Here is an 8,777-nt window from a genome sequence, read left to right on the forward strand (position 1 = left end):
TGCTACTGTCTGGATGGAGATAGGCAGGAGGATTTCCCTCAGGACTGACAAGATTTTACCTTGGAAGGTAAAGGAAAGTGAGGAAAGTTTGGACAAATAGAAACTAAGATTGTTCACGTTGGGTTTCTGCCTCCTGAGCTGCCCAGGGGGTCACTCATTAGAAATCCTTTTGCAGGCACTTTCTCAGTCTGGGATTGGGGACCCATGGACAATGCTGAGCCACGCTGGGACTTGCTCTTTCCGGCAGCTCCTGTTTGCCAGCAGCCACGTTCCCGCTTTGCAAAGGGTCAGTCTTCATTGTCTCCTTCAGACTGTAATGGTTGGCAGTCCTGAGCATGCCTGTGCTAAGATGGTAAACTGGTTGCAGGATAAATCATTGTCTGCTGGCACAGTGGGTAACTAGCTAGAGTTTTATTATTGTGGTTTTATACATGGTGCTCATGTGGAGCTGCTTTTCCTTCAGTAAAAGCAGGAGTTATGGGAGACCCTTTGCACAGATGGTGCTGTCACCATCCTGTAAAGATCTCAGCCTGGTTAAAAGTAAGATGTCTGGCCCTGGGATGGGAACTCAACATCCCGAGCTGGCTGCAGGGGAAGATCCCTGGAAGTTCCTTCCTGAGCCAGGCCTGAGGGAAGTGCCCAGGTCAGCAGAGGGATCCTCTCCGCTTTCTGACCTGACAACAGCAACTGCAGACGGAGTCAAAGATGGAGAAGAGGTGGAGAGAGGGTGCAGTGCAGGGCAGAGGAAATGTTAAGGGGGAAGTAGGGTGCCTCCACCCCCTCCTGATCCAAGAGGAGCACCTGGGGCTGACATTTTATCAGCCTGGGTTTATGCTCCTCCTCTCCTCCATAGTGACAGACCTCTCTCCTGCTCAGGCGCCTCTGTGGGTCTTTGGTGTCAGCCTTGCTGCTTAGGACACATTTATTTGTAATATGAGTGCATGACCAATACAGACCTTGCTTTGCTGTGTTGCTCTGAAGTAATCAGGATCTATGATACGTGGAACACCCACTATTTCTTCCCGCATCCTTACAGCATAAGGAGGAAGTTCTGTGTTGTGCTCTAATCCAACTGTATACATTGTACATGCCATAAATCTGTTGTATTTATGCCCGTATTTGTAGTAAAATAATGCTGTATCTTTGCATCTGGGCTGCCAGGCATCCGTGTTCCTTCAGAGCTGTCACTGTAGGAGAAACACACCACCAACAATATACTATTATCACTACAAAGTGACAGCACTGCAGCTACAGCCGTGCTAATGTGCTGCACTGTATGATAATTACAAATGCTTTTCATACGTACACTTTTCTGGTTTGAAGAGACTCTGAGCTGTGGCACTGTATGAAAACCCTGTTCCTCAGGAGCTGCTCAGCTGAGAACCAGCAAGTCATAGTTTCAGCCCCACCACCTTCACATAAGCCTGTCTGACATCCACTCTATCATGCACTCAGTCATGTCAGCCTTGATTTATAAGTGAAGAATTAATAAATGACATTCAGAAAGACTCCAGTTGGATGTTTTCCTTTCTGGGCACCCAAACTAAATAGCATTTGAGTGACAAATTGCACATAGATGATATTAGTGGACAATGAATACCACAGTGCAAATGTATGTCAAGGTATGAGGAGTATTTCTTCTGTCCCTCAATATGTCAGGTTATTAAGCAACACGCATTAGGTCCAAACATTTTAACATCAGCATATGTCTCCCTTTATACTTCAGCATCCTAAAATAGCAGGTTGAGTAGATTTCTTATACTCCGATGCTGATTTTAATACATGTTGCAATATTGATGTCCTGATGTTCAAGCTCATGTAGCAGGCTCACATGAGTTATTTCTAAACAAATTAGCTGGCACAGGTCCTAGGCAAAATAATGGTGCCATCACAGGTCAAACACCTAGAAAATCAACACAAGTTGCTCCACGTGGTTTTATCGCAATTAGACCCTACCAAACAAGTCAGATTTCCTGGCTTTGCTAAACTGGAAGTTGGTTTCGAAGCACACAGCCTGGATGCAGCAGATGTTTGCAGTGCACCTGACAAGGCAGCTAATTGAGTGATTGGGATCACATGGGCCCATTCACAGGTATTAATGTGAAGTGAACTGCAAACATCCATTGAAAGGCAAAAAGGACCTTCTGGAAAACAGCGGCTCCAAAAATGGGTTGAAGATTGCTGTGGGTAAGTGAGCAAATGTAAGCTGCTAGTGCATGAAGAGTTAATGCAGTCTGGTGTATGTTAACACAGAGAGGAGTAAGAGTAAGGATAGATTTCTTCCCTCCACATGCAAGTGCTCACCTGGAATACAAGATGTCAGTCTGAAGTTTGCTCTTGTAAATAGGTAAAGGAACTGGAGGAGGTTCAGACAAGAGCCCCAAACCCAATTTGAGGGTGGGACAAAATGCCCTTTAGTGATCCATTTTTAAAGGCAGAATCTATTTGGATTGTAGGGAAGAAGAGTGAGAGGTAACTTGAGTAATGTGTAAGTACCTTCGTGGGAGAAAATACCTTGTAAGAAAAGGCTCTTTAATATAAAAACTGACTGGGAGCTGAAGCTGGAGAAACTCAGACTAAGGCACAAGGTTTTAACAATGGAGGTGATTAAACACTGGCAGAAAGTCCTGAGGGAAAGTGAGTGTCCTCTGTCTCCAGATAGTGTCTGTTTAGGTCTGTTCTTTATTGAAACATTTGCTTTACCCATACATCAAGGATTTGCCTTTTTGCAGGGGTAAAGCCCTTTCTTACAGTGAGGGATGGGTCTCAACAAGTTGATGCTACCTCCTAGCTGAAAATTGCTATGGAAAATTCTTTCCCACCTGGATATGCCAAGGGTAAAGGAACCAATTCTAATTAGAGATATTTTAATATCAAATTCAGGTCCACAGGGCTTATGGAGGTGGCTGAAGAGCTGCCAGACCAGGGTGTCAGTTGGAGTGGTGCAGTTCAGCACGATTCCTCTCCCATGCTGTTGGCACCTCATTTTCCATTCCTCCTCCATCTCAGACCTTCCCTCTGCACTGACAAATGTTGCTTACAGAGGGGTTCATCCTCTTCCACCCAGAAGCAGCTGGTGGTCCTCTGAATCTGAATCTGTCTCAGACATCTGCAGGAAGATGAACACATCCCCTCCAAAGGCCAAGTCCCAGATGCATAAACCAGCCTTAGTCTAGCAATATGTCTGTGTTCTGGACCATGCTCATTCACACAAACTGGGGGCCCCAATTCAGTCCTGTTCATGTTTTCCTTTGGTGACCCCTTTTAATTCCACCATAGCTAATGTTAAAATTGTCTGCTGTTGGAAGCTTTTAGTGACCAAGTTGCTTGCAGGATGTTCTGTTTGCTGATGTGCTGTGAGGTTTTTGGTGTATTCCCAATCTCTTTAGCAACAAGCAGCAAAGTGCATTTATTCTGCCTGTGGTTGCTTGGCCAGCTTGTACATGCTCTGCTGTCCCTCCACCTACCTATAAGCATGTCAGTTACTGAGTCACGGAGCCAAAGCAATGCCAGGTGACTTATGTGGTGGCTTATTCACCATAAACAGTGAGTAGTGGAAGGAAAATACCTCTCTGAATAGTTAAAAAGCCATCAGTGGATAGAAATGTTCCCATGATAAGTACATGTGTAATAACAGAGCAAAACAAACCCTTTAGAGGTAATTTCTGGGAGAAAGAGAAATCCGGCATCAGTGGAGTAGGTGGTTCATCATGTGTCACTCCACCTGCTTTAGGGAACCACCACAAACCTTGCCCATTTCCACAGAACACCAGTAATGCATCAAAGTGTTCAACCACCAGACTGAGCTGTCACAGGGGGCTGCTGGTGGCAGTGGAAAGGTCAGGGTATCAGACCTATTTTAAGAGGCTGTTTTAACCCTCAGTGTCTTTTGAAAGGCAATCTCCCACCCGCTCAGTTCTTTGGCCATTTCCATTTCCTCATAGTGTGCTCAGACCTGCATTTTGTGTGTACAGATCTTCACTTGTAAAACATTTCAATTTATATCTCAGTGTTTTATCACTTAGGGGTATAATTTCCTACTTCTCTGCTTCTAATTCCTCCACTACCTCCATAGCATTTGACTCTCCTGTGGTCTTGCTATCAGCAGTAGGACCTGTACATAGATGAGCTTCTGGTACTTTGTCTCCAGACTTAATTTCTTCTGCTCCTTGGTGATTTGGTACAGGTAAGCCAATTGTGCATTTCCTAATATTAAAGATATCAGAATAGAAGCTAGTTAAGGTTCTGATCTTCACAAAACTGTTACAAATAGCAGTTTTCTGTAGTGGTTTGGCTCAATTTCTAAGTATTTTTTGCTGGAAAAAAGCGTTGGCAGGACATCTGCAGCAATCTTATCAAGTGCTTTTGAGAAAGCTGCAGCTAGTCATTTTTGGGGATTAACTCTGATTTGTAACACTCATTCCTAACAACTTCTAATGAATTCAACACAAGCAGAACATGCATCATTTTGGTTCTTCCAGTAAGATTTGGATTACTGTTCCATCCTTACTGCCTGGGAGACTTATGTGGAAATCCAAGAGGTGAGGGACACCTGCCCAATGGACACCACAGAATGTCACTGCGGGATGTGATGTGCCAGATGGAGGATGCAGTGGGGAGGATCCCATTGTTGGGTGTTTGGGTAGCTGCTCAGGGCTGAGATACAAAGGTGAGACCTCATAAAGCGTCTAGCTAGGCTCCTGGTGCCATGTAAAGTCAGTAGTGGGAGTCTGTGTGAGCACCACTGGCCCAAGGAGGAAGGGGAGAGGAGTTTTAGAATTTGCCATTGAGGAGGTTGTGTAGCAAGTTGTCAACAGTGTAATTCCTAAATGCTCTCAGAACCAAGTACACCACAGAGGAAACAGAAGTCTCAAGGCATATATGAGAAAAATGGGTATGGGATCAGGATCTGCACCTGCTAGAAATCAAACAAATGTTCGGAGTTGGTGGAATGTGCCCATGAGAGACAGGTTCCCACACGGCCAAAACAGACCTTGGCTCAAGATGGTGTTGTAAGAGTATGTTCTTAATACACCATCTTCAGCTGTTCAGAGGAGGTGGCTGGGCTCTGCTCCCAAGGAACAAGGGATGGGACAAGAGGAAACGGCCTCAAGCTGCCCCAGGGCAGGTTTAGATGGAGCTGAGGAACAATTCCTGCCCCAGAGGGTGCTCAGGCATTGGAACAGGCTGCCCAGGGCAGGGCTGCAGTCACCGTCCCTGCAAGTGTTCACGCAGCGTGGAGACGAGGCCTCAGTGCCATGGGGCAGTGGTGGCCTTGGCAGTGCTGGGGTAAGGGTTGGACTGGATGGGCTTAAAGGGCTTTTCCAACCTGGTTGATTCTGTGATTTGGTGTTAAATACCCAACAGCTGAACCAATACCAAATATTTGCATGCATCTGTTTGAATGCTAGAAATGTAAAAATTGGATGAACTGGAGAATTGATTCTAAAGGAAGATACTGACTTAACGGGCTGCCTAGGTACCTGGCAGAAGGACAGTTATCAGCAGGACATTCTTACTATGGTGTAACTCGGAGTAACACCAGAGTAACCGGCAGCAGTAGAGAAGAGACACTGTGGTTTGGTCTGAAAGATCATTAAGGGAAAGAAGTTCACCCTATCAGTAGTAGCACACGATTCTGCTGGGCTGAAATCTCATGCCTATGTGGAAAGCAATAGCACGGTGGCTGTACTCTGTACTCTGTGGGTAGGCATAATGATGGTGCGTGGGGTCATCAAGCACTGAGTGATGTTGGTTGGTCTCTCAGGGCAGGAAACACAAAAATAAAAGTAGTCTTCAATTCCCCCCATGGTGATTAGTGCCTGTGACAAAGGGGTGAGGTGCTGAGAGTAGATTTTCAGGCAGCATAAGTGACTGTTTCTTTGGAGAATAGGAAAGAGGAGAAGCAGCCTTTGATTTAGCATGGAGCAGTCCAGGAGACCTGGTTCAAGGTCTAACCATCAAAAAGCAGCTCCATAAGAGTGACCATAATAGACTGCAGTTCAATACTCTGTAGGAGATGGGGGGAAGTAGAAATTGCTCTTACACAGTTTAAAGAGAAACTACCCAAATAAATGAGGAGACTAGTTAAAAAGGAATTTAAAGAGAATGGCCAGAAGGGCAAAATGATTGAAACTGGTGGGGATACTTTTGACAGACACTGTATTAGAAGCTCTAGGACATTATTAGAAAACTTGAAATGGACAAAAATAATTCTGGCCATGGTTATACAGTAGCATAAAAGAAGCAACTGAAAGGATATTCTTTCAAATGAGGAAAATAAACCCTGGCAAGTAAATGTAAAACCAAATTAACATAGCCCAAAATGTGTTTGAGGAAGAACTTGCTAAAGACATAAAAGCTAATGATAACACTTTTTTTTCAAGCATTAAAAAGTAAGTATATGCCATAGGACTAGTACAGCTCATGGAAGATCAGAATTCAGTGGGAGAACTGTGAAAGAAAGGGCACAGCAGGAAAGTTAAATAAACAGAGGAATTTAGTAATGTTCCCACATGGGAAATTTTCATTACAAGGGATGAGTATAAGGAACTGGTTTATATTTTAGGCTTGAAATTAAAAATTGAATAATAAAAATTCATCAAGACCAGATGGTATTTTCCAAAGAGCTGTGAAGGAATGAAAAAATTAAATTCCAGTCTATTAGCTGTGCTGGGAAATCTGTCACTTCAATCTACCTAGGCAACAGAAACTAGAATTTCTTGCCCTTTATTAAAAGGAGTTGAAGGGGAAATATGGAAAGCTGTGAAATGAGGAAGCTTGATTTTTATAAGGGAAGCTGGAAGACACTACAATAAAGAGCAAAATAAGCAGGCACATAAGACAGAACAAAGTGTTGTCTCACCCAAAACTGAGCAACAGAGAACTTCTAGATCCTGCAGGTGAGAACACAGTAGCCTTGAGTACTTGGATTTGCAGAAAGCTTTCAGTAAAGTTTCCCCAGTCATGGGATAAAAAGGAAGGTCCTTATATGGCATAATGGCCATGTAAATGACATGAAAAAATGCAGCAGTAAAAACCTTTATGTGTTCAGAGTCATGCAGGAGTCAGGGGAATCTGCCTACAACAGGGAATTAAACAGTGCCAGGGAACCTTCCTGGTCAATGGAGTTCTGCTCATTACAACATTATACTGTTGGGTTTAGGCTGGTTTGGTTTTTCCCAGCCAACTCACACCGTATGGAACAATTCACAGGCCCCTGGTGCAGCCCAGGGCAGTTTCCAATGGACAGTGTGGGTCTGACCAGCCTTTTCTGGAGGGTGCGGAAGTATTAATACAAGGTATGGACATGTGTCATGCCATGCCCAGTGTGATCTAAAGATGCACAGAATGTAATATGAAGGTGTATAAAGATTTAATCTTTGTAGAGAGTTCTTGAGAACATCAGTGCAAACCTTGGTAGTGCTCATAAAGAAAATATTAGGAAATAAAAAAAAACCACCAGGAGCAAGCAGAAACCCACTTATTGCATGTATAAATCCATGGAATGACCACATTTTGAATATGATGCATATTCTCATTGAAACTGCTTGGAAATCTTTTGGCCCTTAGAAGAGCTTTATTGATGGGAAAGAAGAATAACCAGAGATTTAGAATAACTTCCATGACAGGAGATTTTTAGAAGGCTACCACACCTCAGTTTGGACGGTTGCACAGAGAGGAGAGAGACTGGTGGACCAAGACCTACAAAATCATGAGTGACACACAAACAGTGCATAGAAAACAGTTCACTATTTTGCCAAACACAAATCGCTGCAATCAACACCTCAAATTATCAAGCGAGAAGTTGAAAACCAGGAAGGGGAAGATCCCCTGAGAATGAATGCGTACTTACACTTTGTAACACAATGTCTGAGCCTGTCATGGAGTCCAAAGGTACAAAGATGTTCAGAGAGAAGGGAAACTGATTAATGAATGAGAAGGAATTTGTCCGAAACATGGTGAAGCAGAACAATGTTCAACAAAAAATCCTTGAGCCACACAGTGCTGGAAGCAGGAGACTCACCAGGGAAATGCCACTCCATGCTTGTCCTGTTCCTTCTGAGCCATCTCGTAGTGAGCATTAGCAGAGGCAGATAATGAGGAGGATGGATATTACCCAGGATGTCCCTTCTTCCATCTCTATTACATCCTGATGTGAGTTTGGTGACTTCTAGTGTAGGGATTCTCAGTTGGGTGTTTTGACAGGAGCACTAATTACAGTAGTGGACAGCAGTGAATGAGAATTTCTGACAACAAAGGAAAAGGCTGATTTTATTCTGTTTAGAGAACTAAAAATAGGATCAGTCCTTTAAAAAACTGGGACACGTATTTGTCAACACTGGTTTAGAATTAAAAAATACCTTTTAAAATGTATGCTGGTGTCACATCTGATTCAACAATGACACGAGCCTATTTCTTGGTGTAGAGTAACTCCATGCTCTAATGAGTTTATCATGAATCACTGAACACGCATCATTGACGCATGCTTTGAGGACAGGACCAGCCCTTGACTGTGTCTGCACAGTCACTTGGCTTTCCCCTTCGTTCCTCATGCTGTTGCATTGGAAGCTCCTTCTACCAGGCGGTTTGATCCCGGTGAGCACGTAGTCAGGCCTGGTCAGGATAGCAGCATCTCTTGTATAGCCATACTCTATCTTTTATGTTAAGAGCTTGTCACAAGGAGTTGATCGAGTTTGATGTGTTAAAACGCAAGAACCCCATCAACCTCAAACCCATCTGTGGCTATTGGAGGCATTTAAATCTCACCCAGTGAC

At 43.8% G+C, this 8,777-nt stretch overlaps 1 long non-coding RNA gene across 1 annotated transcript; it reads left to right on the forward strand.

The window, feature by feature from the left end:
* Window positions 1-2,040: 2,040 nt before the first annotated feature.
* Window positions 2,041-8,376, forward strand: LOC133283168 (uncharacterized). The gene is made up of 3 exons (XR_009747760.1): window positions 2,041-2,187; window positions 4,482-4,669; window positions 7,186-8,376. It is a non-coding gene; the product is annotated as an uncharacterized LOC133283168 (long non-coding RNA).
* Window positions 8,377-8,777: the final 401 nt, after the last annotated feature.

Source organism: Pezoporus flaviventris, unplaced genomic scaffold, assembly GCF_033815535.1.
Source record: "Pezoporus flaviventris isolate CSIRO_AGI_PZ_B2104156 unplaced genomic scaffold, CSIRO_AGI_Pfla_v1 ptg000154l, whole genome shotgun sequence".
Taxonomy (NCBI): domain Eukaryota; kingdom Metazoa; phylum Chordata; class Aves; order Psittaciformes; family Psittacidae; genus Pezoporus; species Pezoporus flaviventris.